Consider the following 15,885-nt stretch of genomic DNA (forward strand, 5'->3'; position numbering starts at 1 on the left):
ACATAATATAACCAACTATTGTTCAAATAGACGGCGCTCCGCAGATTCAATTACCATTGTGATACAATTAATGTTGGGAATTTCATCAATTCGAGTGCCGGGCACGGCTCTTACATATGCATAGGAGAATCGAACGTAGCGCAGATCTCGCAGTCGAAGAAAGTCGATGACAAATATTATACGAGCTGGTTGGTGCCTAATCAAGTCTAGCGATCCCTCCGTGCGCCGTGACGCTAGGGTGGCGATCAAAGGGTCACAGCCGCGATTCTTCGTCCCGTACAACACGCGGTAAAATAAAACAAGCAGCGCTAAAAAACAAATAAAATTAACAGAAAAAAAAAAGAGACAAAGAGTTACAGAATTAAAAAATAATTTTCTCGCACACGCGACTGTCGACACGTGAAATGATCTAGACGTCCTTTTAAATCCGCCGTGTGGAAATCAGTATCACGCAACACGTCGGACGTAAAGAGACGAAAATATTAATTAATAATTTTCACGAGACGCGCGACAATTTCGTCGCATCCGGAATGCAGAATAATCGCGCGTAATGGACAGCGTATCGTCGCGTCATGTTACGCAGATACCGTTCCGTCGAGTTAAACCGGTGTATCGGAAGCTTTTGGAGTTAAACGCAAGCCCGGGGGAAGAGGGGAGGGAGGGCGGGGTGAGAGGTAAAAGGCCGGTCGAATAAAGATCTGCCGGTGGCATGAGAGCCACTGGCTCGCGTGCGGCGATCCATATAAATTCTAATTCCGCAATCAGCGGCATCCAAGATAGTTCTAGGCCGATCCTAGCCCACTAATTCCAACTACCTACCCGCCGCCCTACCTTCTTATATTTACCCGACAGTTCATAATAGCCATAATCAACGGTTATACCAATCCCACGATAATAATTACCGAACCTGAAACTTTCACCGGTGTGCACCGGCCACTGTGTGCGAGCCCGTGTGTCTCGTGCGGATAATTCCCCGCACATGCGTCGCCGCCCTCGAAACCTCGGAGTGATTAAATTTCCTTTCTGCACTCAGATGAGATAGATCCGGACGGCGGGCCAAGAAAATCCTCGCGGCGACAGCCCTCCCTCCTCACGCTCTTTGATTTGGATCGGCCACGCACCTCCGTTCATTCTCGCGCCGGCGAAACGCGTGACCGCAAAGTATACAACCGGTAACAAGTCGGGGCAGGTGAAGGCCGTTAATAATATCACCGAGATAACGAGCTCGTAAATAAGCGGGCGAAATATATACGCACGGCACACGCGGGCCCGTGCATTCTCAACTTTCTCAAATTGGCCTACCGTTGTCGTCGGGCACCCGATCGAGATCGACCGCGGATCCGCGATCCCGACGTTCCCGGCAATCTAATTTTCCTCCGTGCCTTCGGCAATATCGACCTTAACGATAATTAACTCGCGCGTGCGTGGGCGAAATTAAATAGCGATCTCGGCACGGGATACCCCCCGCGGAACATTATCGCGGATAATCAACGCCCCGGCTAATCCCGCCGGATTATTATTAATTTCGATCGGCACCGATCCCGCGATCGAGTCAATGCGCGGAATACGTAAGTTCGCGGAATAATTTGCGCCGCGCGGTTCCCGATGGAAAGGACCTTGAATTATCGAAAATAGGTTGGGTCGATCCGAGTCGAAGCCAGGCAAGTTTGCCACGGCTAAGGCGGGCGGATAGGAGGCCGAGGGGGAGCAATTTTCGTCGGTCCCTTTGCCGCTCGGCCCCTTCTCGTCTCCTAGAATAATCGATCGTATAATTATCGTGATGTACCTGCTAATGCCGCGAAAATCAGCCCCCTCGCAGCGTCCGCCGAGCAGACGGCGGGTTAAGCGTCGGTAGTAGGAGCACATAGTAATTATATCACCGCCTAATGGATATAGTTAATTGCTAATTATGAGGCCTGCCGAATGATCGATAGTACCGTGAGGCATCGCGGCCCCCCCTGATCGTTCGTCGGAAACGATAGGATGGCGGGCGAGGGACTTGCCAAGAGTGTCATTTCGTCCGATGCCAAGCGAACCCCTTCCCTCCCCGCGCCTCCCTGCTTCAAATCTGTCAAAATCGTTGATTAAAGATCGCATACAGCCGCTCGCGGATTTCCCGGCCGGCCTACTGTCCCTCCAATCGTCGAGATAACGATAGCAATTGTCGCTCTAATTTTTAACACCGCGAGGACTTGAAGAGAGAATAAAATTTGCTGAGAATAAAATTTGACGAAGTACAATATGAGTTATTGCCGGTCTTTTTTCTCTTTCTCTCTCTCTCTCTCTCTTTTTATCTATTCTTACGTCAGGCAGAATGAGAAAGAAAGGGGCTTTTAGTAGAATAAATATAATTACGGAATAAACATCTAATCGGCGTCTATTTCCAAGTATCAACGCTCTCTCATAGCCCAATTATCCTTTACCAGCAATCCTAATCTCTTTTACGCCGAATAGAAAATGCGAGAGCTGAAGGCACGAGCATTCTTAAGTTCGCGGCACGCGAGCCAGTACCCTTGGCGGCAGGTACTGACTCCACCAAATAGCGTCGGTGACACGAAATCGCGCACGCACACGTTAACAGAACCACTCTTCTTTCTCTCTCTCTCTCTCTCTCTCTCTCTCTCTCTCCCGCTTTTTCTACCGCGTTTCCTTGAAAGGTCCCTCCGCTGGATATGCTGTAATTAGATATCGTGCAGGCGAGAAATTAAAAGTGAAACACATTGCTGGGCGCCCCGTGTCTTTCAGGCCTGTGTCGCGTTTCGCGGAATCGCGTGCGCGGACTGCAAAGTAAGTCGCCGCGACACCGACTAGGTGCAAACGTCAAAGAGCGGAATAATGTTAGCCCGTTCTAAGAGGGGACTTTATTAGATCGGTCCGCAGTCACGCCGTTCACGTAAAATCTCTCGGCGTAAAGTGTCGCGCGCCTATGCTCGCGCCGCTTTTGCCGGCGAGCAGCAGAAATCTGCCGAAAAGGGTTGTGTCACGGGCCGGGCGAGGGGTAAAGAGGGCAAGGCGGGAGGGCCAAAGGTGAGCGGGGAAACAAGCGCGCGAATCTCGTGGAAGGCGTTAGGGTACGACGAAATTTCTAGAGGTTGCCAAAAACTCAAAGAGATGGAAATTAACTCGGCTGAGAGACGTTGAAGGCGAGAGAGAAAGGGAGAGAGAAGGATAACTGACTGAGAGATTAGCTAACGAGATTTCAAGATCCTCGAGAAGGTTGCACCGCGACCTAAAGACAATTATATAAGCGGTGAGTGTCAAATGCTGCCTGATGATATAATTAAAGTGTACTTAATCTTACGTACGACGCGAGGCGTCGTAGCCGCTCGAAATTTGCTGGTTCGTGAACAATGGGATTAACGAGATTCATGTTTCACTCACGATTAAGCGGGGAGGACTGACGTTGAAAGTGCACTAAGAAATGAATCGATCGACGAGCATCGACGTGATGAAAATGACAATCTTTACTGCATTGAATAAGAGTAAGAAAAAAAAGAAAAAAAAAGACGCCGTTAATTAACACGACAAAAAGTGTGAAAATTCTATACCGCAAATATTCCTCATTATAGAATTCGAAAAAAAAAAATGTTATATCTTAAAAATTTAACTAAATTTCGCCGGCATTACATTTAATCGATTAGCATAAACGGATTTACGTTCTTTTTTTCTTTTTTTTCTTCTTCTTAATATTAGGACAAATGCGTATTCAATATCAGAACAAATACATTCGTTAAAAATTCGTAAAACGTAGTAAATTAAATCTTGAAATAGGTAAAGCTCACCCTTGACAAAAAGAATTCAAGGCTGTTGAAATCTGTGGGGCCGACCCTACGTGTCTATACATATAATTACCCGAATATTTTTTCCAAGAAAAATAAATTGTAGGTAAAGTTTTAATTTGCGAAATTATCAAAGCGCGATAAAAATTCAACGCGATTGAAAATCAAAGTCTTCGCAAAATTAATTTTTTATCGTCGGCCTTTCGTTGCGATATCAGCTGACGGATTAGAAAGAAAATCTCGTAATCGATTGATCCTTTTCCGTATGATCGATATCAAATGGCGCCTACTTATGCGCGTATTCTTAGGTTATTACTGGCGCGGCACAGTGGGAATAATCGTCTTAGCAGAAAGCCACGAGCGTTGTAGTATCGTTGGAACATCTAGAATTATACTCATTAACACCGAGGCATCTGCTAATGATCTTACTTGGCTTCGGATTGTGTAACTCAAGGACTGCGCGGAAATCGGTCGCCGCGAATTATTCTCCCTCCCTTTCTTGGGATAAAATTATTATTTTTTTTCTTTTTTTTCCCCCCCTGCGAATTATATGCGATGAAAATTGCGTTAACGCAAATATTTTAAGCAGCACGATAATTTTTCAAATAAATACCTTGCATTTATAAGTACGATAATCAGATCAAATATTATTTATTAATATTATTAAAGATATATACTAATAAATTGTATTAAATAATTTCTATTAAATAGAAGTTGTAATAATAATAATACGGGTTGATAAAAAATTTCATATTTAATTCATTAACTAAGTTCGCCAGAGAGATTTAACATTATTAAAATATTCTATTTTTATGTTATCTGGGTTGCGTGTGTACATCAATCGTATTGTTCTTTGGATATAATTTCGTACTTGTATGAATAAAGAGTTCATTTATTTCATATTATTCCGATTACAATAAATCATTATTTATCAGTAGAAAAATATTCTTTTTATCAATTTGAGGCCTTATTTTGATAAATTCTTTTCACTCGGTAATTAATAATTGTGGAACGAAAAAAAATAAAAATTGTTACCGGACAATACTAAAACGGATAAAAATAAATTCAAAATGCAATAGATGTAACGACAGCCCAGTGTTGATTTAAACTCGCAATTTAAACGAAGGAACGCTTTTACGAGAAACATCAAGTACCGCGGCGGCCTCTGTAGATTAACGCGCTCTCATGCATCTCTATTGTTGTTCGGCGGCTTTGGTCGTCATCGCTACGCATTGGAGTTCGTCCGCGAGATTGACCGGATTTACCAGAGCAATAATAATTTATTCCCCCTTTGCCGTGCCCGCTCCTCAGCTCTCGCGTTGCATTGATAAATAGCAAGTGGATCTCTTAACATGTGTCGAATGCTCGGTCGCGCTGATGATTTCTGGGAAGCTTCTTTACGGCGGCTGGACTTGGTGCCACCGAGGAGAACAACGTCGGCACGTAATTACCACAACGACCGTGGATGGCTCGACTCGCGCGGCCAAACAGTCATTATCGAGGCCGAAGAGTTTTCGCCTCCTCGCCGATCGATCCGATTCACCGCCAGGATCTTTTCCGCTCCGAATGCGGAAACGCCGCCGAAATATGCCGCACGCGAAAAACTCGGCCGAAAGAGGTAAAGCCGAGGCTGGCAGTGACGACGGCTGAGGCCCCGGCGCGAAGCGCGGTCAGACGGAAGAAGAAAAAAGGAGGAACAACGACTGGCTCGACACTTCGTGCAGGACCGAGGCCACGGTCGGTTTAATTAAGTTGCGCGAGCTGGCAGAAGTTTCGTCGGGTTTGTTTCGAGGTGTGGGAGAAGGAGGGAGACCCCGGGACTGTGTTGTACAGCGACACAAATAAATTTTCCCGGAATGGCATTGTCTTTGAGGTCGACACATTTGCGGAATAATACTCGATAACTCGGGGGGGTGGAGGAGAGAAAACGGTGAGGAGGAGGAGGGGGGGATGGGGGGGAACCGAGGAGAAGTTATATTAGGACGGCTTAATTAACCCCCCACCTGATAGCTTCGCCCCACCAATCCCATCCACTGTCTTTCCCCCTTCACGACCACTCTCCCGCTGTATCCCCTCAGACTCGGCCTGTCCTTTTCCCTCCACTCTCTCCGTCTTTCTCGCTCTCTCTTTTCATCGCTCGATTCGTCTCGATGCCGCTGTCCTCGTTCACGTAACCGTGCTCGACCCTTCTCCAGCATGGTATAGATATCCGCTTCGACTCATTATGGATTCCTTATTACGGGAATAGATTAACGGATTAAATCTTAACCGACGACAGAGCAGCAGCCGGAGAAAGAGGAGGGGGGGGGGAGGAGTGTGAGGCCGAGGCCAAGCGCCGTCGTCCTTATAGACGCTCTATTATCGTCACCTTTTCTACAACTAGGAAAGCGGGTCAATAATCGCCTCGTAAAGAATCCCATTACTCTCAACGACGACGGCCATTTCACCCAAGTCATTTGCAATCATTAACATCCGTTTAAAGTTGGAGGCGCAGGGTAAAGCGGACGGTCTCTCCGCGAAGACGCCGCCGCGCGCTCTCGCAGTCCCGCATCTTTGCAGGGCACGCGAAAATAAAGTTTCATTACGTGTCCGTTCCGCTCGGCGATGGTGGGAAATCAGGAAACGCCACGTTAAGATACGAGCTGTTTAACTCTCGACGGAATTATTCTCGCGTTCGGACGCCTCGGCTGATTTCCGACTTGTCGAGACCATTTTTACCTCGTGTTTTCTTCTATTTTTTTTTTTTTTTTTTTTTAATATTTTGCCCGACAAATTAAATTTGCGCATTTCGCCGATCAACGAGCGAAGCGGACCGTTCCTCTGAATTTTGCGCCCCAATCGAAGTTGTCTTAAGCAGGCTTAAGGATCGAGACACGCGGGCCGATCGATCGAAGCGATCGACGCCCGTGCTCTCTCGAGCGCGGCAAGTCGTACTGTTGACCCCGTAACGCGGAACCGGTAATACGGAACGCTATTTATTCCCGAAGTTTCGAAGGTTCGGGTGAGCCGAAAGCAGCTCACTTCGAGGTAATTACGAGGATTCGCCGTCTTTCTCGGGCGTGCTGGTGCGCCGAGCGTCGCCGTCTCTGTTTCTTCGCCGGCGCAAAGTATACCTCGGTCTCGCTTCTGCCCGCCGATTCTATCGGGCATAATTACCTTTCGCTGTCCCTCTCGGATAATCATTGTAACACCTAAGCACCCTACCTAACCTACCGGAGCCTAGCCAGCGTTTCCAGCGTTATTCGCCATCGATCGACCGCCCTGACGACGATTTCCGTGCTACGACGTGGTCATTGCCGTACGACCAGATCGTTTCGCTAACGATCACCGCTGTCACCGGGGAATTTCGAATTGTCGCATAAGTGCAGGTAGATAAAATCCCGCGAGCCACACCACCTGGATTGTTTCTGCAATCCTTTAGCCGACCTAACAATTAAAGCCATTTCCTTCAGAACTTTTACAACAATAATCACAACCAAATTCAAACGACTTTATCCTAAATAATACGCATTTAAATTCGTCCCAAAAAAAAAAGAAAAAAAAAAGAGAAAAAGAAAAATTTATTTCTGTAAAAAATATTCAGAATTGGCGTCACGTTACGATACACGTAAGAATACACAAGGAACGCGGGAACTATTCGTTAGAATTAGCAAAAGGTTTATGGAACGAGTCGCCGCGTGGTTGCTCGCTGATCCGACGTGGAGGTTTCCATATAGCCGGACGATTAATGGCTGCGCGCCGAGATACGCGTTCTGTATTTGAAATCACACGACTCCTTAAGCGGCCTTTTTCATGGCGCCGTCAATCGGATGAGACGTATCTCGGCGGAATATCCGATACGACGTTAATATGCAGGATTCCCGTTTGACCCGGCGCGACGCGGCTGGGCCGGTGGTGGCGGCGGCGGACCAGCGCCGGCGGTTGCGGCCACCGATAAGCGTTACAACATAGGGATCGATGACTTTTCGTCTCGATCGCCGCGAACGAACGGCGCGGGGCCGGGCGCCGGCAGCGATGCGCTAAAGTTTTATCGATCCCTATTCAATGAGGATGCCGCGCGTAGCACGCGCGCGGCGCATTAAATCATTGAAATTTATGCAGCCGACCCCGCGGTACGTGCAGTATCTTTCACTTTTCATTACGGGATCATTTGTCATGCGGCCGTAGATCTCTTATCATTCGGCGATCATAAACAACCACGCATAAATTCCAACTTTCGCGCATAACCTGACGCCGACCATCGACCGGCGCCGCCAAATTTATTACTTCAAAACGCATCGGGAATACGTTTGCCCTATATGACAAACTTCTGCTCGTCTACGCGTTGCTGACGATAGCCATCGTGGACGGTGCCGCCGCCGCCGCCGCCGCGCGAGCTGACTTTTATTATCACGACGGTTTTATCATCGATCGACGGCGCCGATCAAGCGTGCGACCGTCAGTTGTTCTTTCGAAGAATCTGTATTTTTATAAATTATCTCGACGATTATCTGTGACCTACGTGATTTCAGATATTTCTTTTTTTTTGAGAATTATTGACCGCCGCGAATGCATATGAGTAGCGACTTCCTATCGTCATTAAGAATTTTAGACAAATAGGCACAAAATGTCTTACAATCGATCGTCGCAATTAAAAAATAAGACGCGGCACGGTAATAATCGCAATGCGTGTTTATATGTTTCTGCGCTTTCGCACTGATATACTTAATCTTATAACGAAGAGAACGGTCCGTAACGTCGAGGTCTCGCTGCCATCATTTCTGGTCGTATTCTCTTAGCGACGGCGAGGAGGAGACGGGGGGGAGGGGAATAGAGGACCAGTTTCATAAAAAGAGTTTAATGCGCCAAACGAATCAGCGTCGCGCGTTTATTTCAACCCCGCTCGCTGCATAATTATGTGTCTATGCTTTATGGCAACGACGTAACGAAGGCGCGCGCGGACGCCGCGCCGCTTTCAGACACTGTAAATTAAAGTTGAGAAAGTGCGCTATGCGAGTAATCATCGCGGAACGCGCGCGTTAATTAAAGCTCATTGTAATAAAGAGCACTTTTTATTCACTTTACCTCGTTCAGCCGGCCAACCGGCCTGGGTGTATACGCGGTATATTTTTATGTTTAATTATATTACGTTTTACGAGTTCCTCCGGACTGTCTTCTTAGCGGCGTAAAACGGCGCTCCGAGTTTTGAAACTTTAATTGCCGTCACGACCGCGCGGTATAATCGGCCGATAAAAGTAGCCCCCTTTCTCCCTTCGATGACGCGTTTCCGTCGTGCCGATGATTCCGCGGGCGAATTCTTAAATACAAAACGAAATCGAGACTTATGATTGCCCATTATCGAACGACGGTTTTCGCGGTTTATCGCGAAGAGATGATGCGATCCCGGCGGCAAAAGATCCAATCCGCGTCCCGTCGGTCTCGCCTCGCTTCGCCGCATCCTCGTTTCTCTCGGCTAGCATCTCCGCTCCCACGTTCGCAGCTTCCGCCTCCCCCTTACCCCTCCATCCCTTCCCTCTCGTTCTCGCTCGCTCTCTGGTACTGAGAGATATCAATTAGCACCGCGTCCCGGGGAATTAATCTCGGGAATTAATATCACGACGTTGCCAATTAATTTTCGTTAATTTCGAATCAGCAGTTTCCAGAACACCGGCACACAGCGCGCGCGGGGTCTCTAATACAAATCCCTATCGCTTCGCTGCGATAGGACATAGCGAGGCGACAATGGTGGTGGGCGGTCGTGGGGCAAAAGGCGGCGGTCTGTAGACACCTAAGAAAGAACACGGAACTTGCACGTGCGCGCAAACGTTGGTATAGGAGCGAGGCGTGAAGCGAGAGAAGAACGGACTCGATTCGGGGGACGAAGTAGCACTTTCGCGGAAGTTTAGCGTACGAACGAGCGTCTCATCGGTCGGGTTCTTGCCGGGCGGCCGCGAAGCACGGATGGGGCCTATTCCATCCTTTATCAAAACACATATTTAATTATGCCGCGCGTACACCCCCGCTGAAAGAAGAGGATACGCGGACGGTGCTCTTTCGCTTATTCCGAGCTTAATTCACACCTGCAAACCGTGACGGGACGGCTAGCGTCGCTTAAATTAAAGCGGCGAATAATAAAGGCGTCAACTCCGCGCGGCCGTTTCCTTTTTATTTCTGTGCACGGCCGGCCGCAAGTTGTGGTCCATAGCGCGACGAGCCTTTTGTTCCCCGCGCGCTCGAGAGGGAGAAAAAGAGAGAAATGGAAAGAGGTAAAGAAAGCATACACGACTGTAGGCCGCGACGACATTCGCGAAGAAATATATGCGCGCAAATTTTTTTTTTTTTTTTGCGAACGAGCTTGAGGAAAACTCGGCGGATAAGGGGAGAAAATATTGCCGAAATAGGGAACGCTCGACGTACGCTGGCGGTTCGAAAAAATTATCGAGCTATTTTATGTTAATTGACTACATGCCGATCCGTCCGTGCAATTTTTATGAAACGATTTCTCGTGGCAGTCCGAAAGGCAGCGGTGCACGATAAATTGTGCGCGCAATAAAATTACGCATTGCGCGGACGCGTATCGGGGCTTTCGGCTACAATTTCGCGGCACCAGCCACCCCGTAAAGGGGTGCTCCTCGATTACCGCGTCGCGAAAGGCGAGTGAAACTCGACGAGGGGTCGTCGACGAGCGTCTCGCGCGACTTATCCAGACGACGTATTTAAATTCAGTCGAACTTTGGTACCGTAAGTTCTCCTTCGGGCTCGGGGACGGTTGAATTGAAAAGCTAATTCTCGTCGTACAATCGGCTCGTCTCGGCATAGGGCAAACTTTGTGAATGTGTCTCATTAACCGGGCGCGTCGAGCGTGCGCAAGGACGATTCGCGGAGCGAGCGCGGCACGCGTGTGCGTACGAACGTCTCGTCGATATAACCACGATCTTCTTTACGCATACATTTCTCGTTTTGATTTTAATGCATCACGTTAGAGAGCGATCTGAGGTTCTCCCGCGCGCGGCAAGAGCGGTGCCTATTTCTTAAGAAGAGCCTCTTCTGCCGGCGCAGCAAGAATGTCCGATATTGGCTTTGTATTACGTAATAAAATATATTCGAAATCGCGTAGACTGTCCTCCGCAAAACCAATATCTTTCATAAAATGTTTTCGTTACGATTGGTCGGTATACCTTCGCGTCGCCGATGCGCTTCGTTAACGAAGAGAACAACGACGGACGGCCCTCGCGATTCGCGGAACTTCCTCCCGCTTCTGCAGAAGTATAAAAATATCAGCTTTCCTTCCGCGAGTCCCGGAGATCTCTTTCGCAGCGAAACTCGGCGTAGGGATCGATCGCGAAGTTCGCGATGGTACTTCTGCCGCTTCCGTAAAGCTCCGGGCGGACTTCTCTAAATAATGAGATACATTTAATCACAGGATTAATGAGCGCCAAAGAAGCGGAATGAATTATGAATGATATTTATTATTCGAGCACCGAAGCCACCGGGAAAATAATAATGGTAATCGTCGTCGCGATTGTAATAATAACAATAATAATAGCAATAATAACAACGACAATAAGAGCCTCCGCGTTTGTAGAGAACGAAGCGTAGGAGACGGGCGAGTACGGTAGGGTGGGGAAACTTCGTCTCTCGGCTCTATTTGCATAAAATCGTCGTGCCCGACGCCTCCGAAGATAATGAAATGAAACTAAACAAATAATGTAGATGCTAAACATTAATTACATTCGCCCCAGAAAGCGAGCGAGGGTGGAGTCGGGCTAGGGGTTTTCGTGAAATTAAGAGACGTCGAGAGGATAGTACGGACAACGGGCGGACGAAAGGGGGCGAACTTGCCTTGCCATCGGGGTTGCGAATTAAGAGATCGCTTAAGAAGTTTAAATGGGAAACACCGTAGGAGGAAAAGGGGTGGGATATTCCTTTCTGCGCCGAGAGATCGCCATCGAAATCGAGGAATACTAATTTGCATTACGCGAGGCGTTCATTTTGCAAGCGGCGCACACGCTGAATTTCAAAGGGTTATGAGTTAATGAGATGGGGACAGTAAATTGGGATAATGCAAACTCTCCCCTTTCAGCGTTCTCGAAATTTATCTTACGTCACCCGCGAGCAAGTTCGTATTGAGAACGATCATGCTCGCGCGTTAGTTTTTTTTTTTTTTCTCTTTTTTTCCCCCTTCTTTTTATTCGTATTTTACCTCGGTAATATAATTGGACGAGCCCAGAAGTAACCCTTCGTTCAATATTCCCGTAAATAATATTGTATAATTGAGTCACAATAATGCTTCCCTTTTCCGCGATAGCGGTGAAGTTTGTTAGTGGAGGGAAAAATAAAAATGCACAATGCGTCCAATTACTTGAAAAGGAAATAAAGATCGCCTATTCTTTTTCTTTTGCAGACGATCATCCGATTATCTTCGCTTGATTCTGCAACGCCTAGCTAATTACCCGCTTCAAACGAGAAGAGGCAGGAATTCAATTATCTCGCCGCGTAGAATCCGCTTTGAAAGTTTGACGGAGGCCTCCTCTCGCCTTAGCAGGTAAGTTGCCACGAAAATATGCGCGAGTCAGCTTGTCGCGTACCTCGCCGTCCTCGCGTCCTTTGCGTGTACTTTTATACGGACGGTAAAATGTGCGCGGAACACGCACGCTCACGCACACAAGGCCCGCGCCGCGGAACGAGTTATGCGACGTACGGATCCGCACGTACGTACGTACGTATGATAGCCACTGACCGTTGCATTTCGTTGGGCATGCATTTACGAGCATGTTGGACCTCTTTCGCGGAGACATTGATGGACAAGCGCAGCTTATATGGTTGCCGCAAGGGAGCCCGTCCTGGCCGTTTACATATTTATGTTATGACTCCGCTTCATTCGACTTAATTGACGGAATTGCCATAAATTTACGAATATCGCGCGGTGCCACGACGGAAAGGGATATACGCGCACACATGTAACTTAAGTGCACGGGCGCTTATACAATTTATATACGCGCGCGTATATTATTCGGCGCTCACGTATACGGACGCTATTACGTGTAAGTACGACTCTCGCATGAATTTCGATGTGAATAGCGATTGGAGCACTCACGGAATGCTATCCGACGATCTCGCGGTTCTGCGAAACTTGGAGTTTCCACGATGTCGTTTCCACGTGTCTCGCCGGGCCTCATACGCGCATTTTTACGTCCGCCGACACGACGCTAAGACGCTGCACCATTTAAGCGTTTAGGAGCGACTGCCTCCTTCTGGTTTACAATGCCTCGCGATTGAGCCAGCCATAATAGATTCTTGCGCAATTGTCTCATCGTAAAGTAACATCAGAGACGATCAGTGATCATTGGATAGTAGTTGGAGATCATCGCGCATGATGCGATATTAATGGAGCCTCCCGTAACAAAAGGTCACATCCACGATGATCGTTGCACCCGTAGATTCAAATCGCGTCATATATTTTTAATTGAAAGTTATTAAGACATTTATTTTCAATTTATCTCCTTCTCTCTATTAATTTCTTTTTCTATTTTTTTTTTTATTCTACATTTATATAAAATATATAAATTTTAATATATGATTGAAGCAAAATAAAATATAAATATATTAAATTAAATAATAAATTTTAAACCAACTATAAATTGATCTCCGCTGATGACGATCTTAAGACAAGGTGTTCTTTTCTCGGAAAAATCTTAACATTTTATAAAATTTAAAATTTAGATTCGGAAAAGATAGATAAACCTTAGCTCGCCGAAGATGCGAGCGCGACGTTCCTCGAATGATGTAGCTGCGCATAAAGTGGACAAACTGAGACCATTTATCTGCTTTCCTCGGAGCTTGCTTTCCGTGACGGTGAGGGGGAGAGGGCGGGAGAATCAGAGAGGGCGGCAGAATGGGCACTGGTTTATTTCAGGGATAATCCAAACAAATGTACTCGGTGGCTCGCGAGTAAATAACATGCAGATGCCGTAATACTGGTTGACCGATGGCTTTACTCGTCTCCGGCTGCGAACGTGCCTCGTGAAGTTTGCGCGAAAGAAAACTTTTGACGTACGTATATGATCTCGAAAAAAAAGTAAAGGGAAAAAAAAAGAAGAAGAAAAAGAGAGGGAAACATTTGTGATAAACGCGGCAATCTGCGTGAAACAGCGATATTAAGTTGAACGTCTTCCTCGAGCTTTGTGTTGCACTTAAATCAAGACTGATTTATATTTTATACATCGTGTGTAGATATTGAAGTAAAATATGTTAAGACAAATTTTTTTACAAACTTTCTGCGTCGTCCTCGATATTTTTCTATTTTTCTATTTTTCAAAAGAACTCGAATTTTTCAATTCTTCGAAATATCCGACGATCGCGTTGCGCGCGGTAAAAGACGCTCAATGGAGTTCCTAGTATCTACATCCGAATCTAACGGGATAGAATGGATAACCTGGTTTCGAAAGGGGCAGCAGATGGGGTGTTGGTCAGTGGCTATCTCAGACTTCCCTCATCTTGTGCCAGTCTGGCAGCCTCGCGGCCGCCCCGCCGCCCCTTACGTCGAACCACCCTGCTTTATCCGCCCGCTGACCATCCGCCCCCATAGTTTCCTGGGAGATCGATTGTTATGCATAGCCTGTATTTGCCCGGCCAGCTCTGTAACCGGCCCTAGAGTCTGGAACTCGACTGCAAGAAGCGACCGATCGACCAACGTCCAGAAGACCCCGGCTGGAGTACTTGGCCTCGGATACGAAGAAAGCAATTTCAGACGGACGGGCAAATTAGACGACCGTGGTTTTAAGGCTTCTGTGGATACGCCCATGTAAATCGATATCACGATGGATGGAATAGTTCCGTCTGTACCATCGGTGTCTGCTTACATCCAATCAGTCGGACGCCGTCGCGTCGAGCGACGATCGACTACGGGTCATTTTGTTTTCTTCGCGCGGCGCGCGCTCGCGAGAGCCGAGGGTCAGATCAAATTTTCAAATTACTCCGCGCGTACATATGCATCCGTATGTATGTATTCGAGGTAACTTGGAATAACGTGGACGCTGGCGCAACTTAAACGACTTGCGGCAGCATTACGTGAGCGAGAGTGCAAAGCACGTTCAGTGATACGTTAAGAGATCGCGTCTCCTTTGAGAGTTAGAGACCGCTGACCATAGGGAAAAGACCAATGTCTCCTCTTCAAAATGTTTATTCTTGTGTGAACCGTCTTCCGATCACCGTCTCCAAGCAAACAACGAAATGTAAATCGAGATTATTCCCAGCTGTATTTGCTGTTAACCTGAATTATTCGAGTCTTAATGATGGCTTAGGCAACAGCCCACTGATCTGAGGGATTAGACCGTGAATATTGCAGGGACTAATGAACACCCGGGAATTAGGTTCTCGCTAGGATCCTCCCGAAGAAAGGATTTCATCTGTCGCAAGCATATCGTCACCCTATCTCTAATCTTTTTCTCTTTTTTTTTTTTCTTCCTAAGCGTATTCTCGCGAAATTTACGCGAATTAATTTGATTCAAGACGTAACGGAGTCGTCTTTTATTTTTTATATATAAAATAATAAAAAGTAGATTCGAATTTTATGCGAGCTAGCATTTAAATAAATTAACTTTCAAGCAGGAAGATATATTTTTCGTATATAACTCAAACGTTTAATATATTAAATTAAAAAAAAAATAAAACAAAAATTAATAAAACAATTTACGATATATTTTTCGTTTTCGTACGATATAAATAAACGTCGGTCGTGATTAGCTTCGAGAAAATTGTAACGTAAGAGATATATTGCGGGTAGAGGTGTGATACGATTGCCCGAAGAAAAGCGACGTACGAATAAACCGACGAAACGTTACAACTAAATCGACGAGTAACTGCCAGCAGTAAATGGGTAATGACGTTTGGATCGACAAGCCGAGAATACCCAAGGGAACGACAATGTCGACGCGGTGTCGTTGAAAGCTCTCGCGTCAGGTTCTTTTTCCCCTCTACTGCCACCGAAAGCCCGTCCGAAGTCGTCGATGGAGAACATTTAACCTTCCCTTTCTTGCGGCAGTTATTTGCGCGCGTGTGCGTGGATGCATGTGACTTCACCTGTATTTCCCTCTGCTGTCTCTTTCTCGCGCCGTTCGCGACGGGC

General features: G+C 46.8%; 1 protein-coding gene and 1 long non-coding RNA gene across 5 annotated transcripts in view; one reads left to right on the forward strand and one right to left on the reverse strand.

The window, feature by feature from the left end:
* LOC139104127 (uncharacterized) overlaps positions 1-12,603 on the forward strand; it is a 133,066-nt gene extending 120,463 nt beyond the window's left edge. The window contains exon 4 of the long non-coding RNA XR_011545993.1: positions 12,163-12,603. This is a non-coding gene — a long non-coding RNA (uncharacterized lncRNA). The remainder of the gene's footprint in view (positions 1-12,162) is intronic.
* Positions 1-15,885, reverse strand: part of Pdm3 (pou domain motif 3) — a 113,599-nt gene that overhangs the window by 36,500 nt on the left and 61,214 nt on the right. The gene's annotated exons all lie outside the window — the stretch shown is intronic.

Source organism: Cardiocondyla obscurior, linkage group LG07, assembly GCF_019399895.1.
Source record: "Cardiocondyla obscurior isolate alpha-2009 linkage group LG07, Cobs3.1, whole genome shotgun sequence".
NCBI classification, from domain to species: Eukaryota; Metazoa; Arthropoda; class Insecta; order Hymenoptera; family Formicidae; genus Cardiocondyla; species Cardiocondyla obscurior.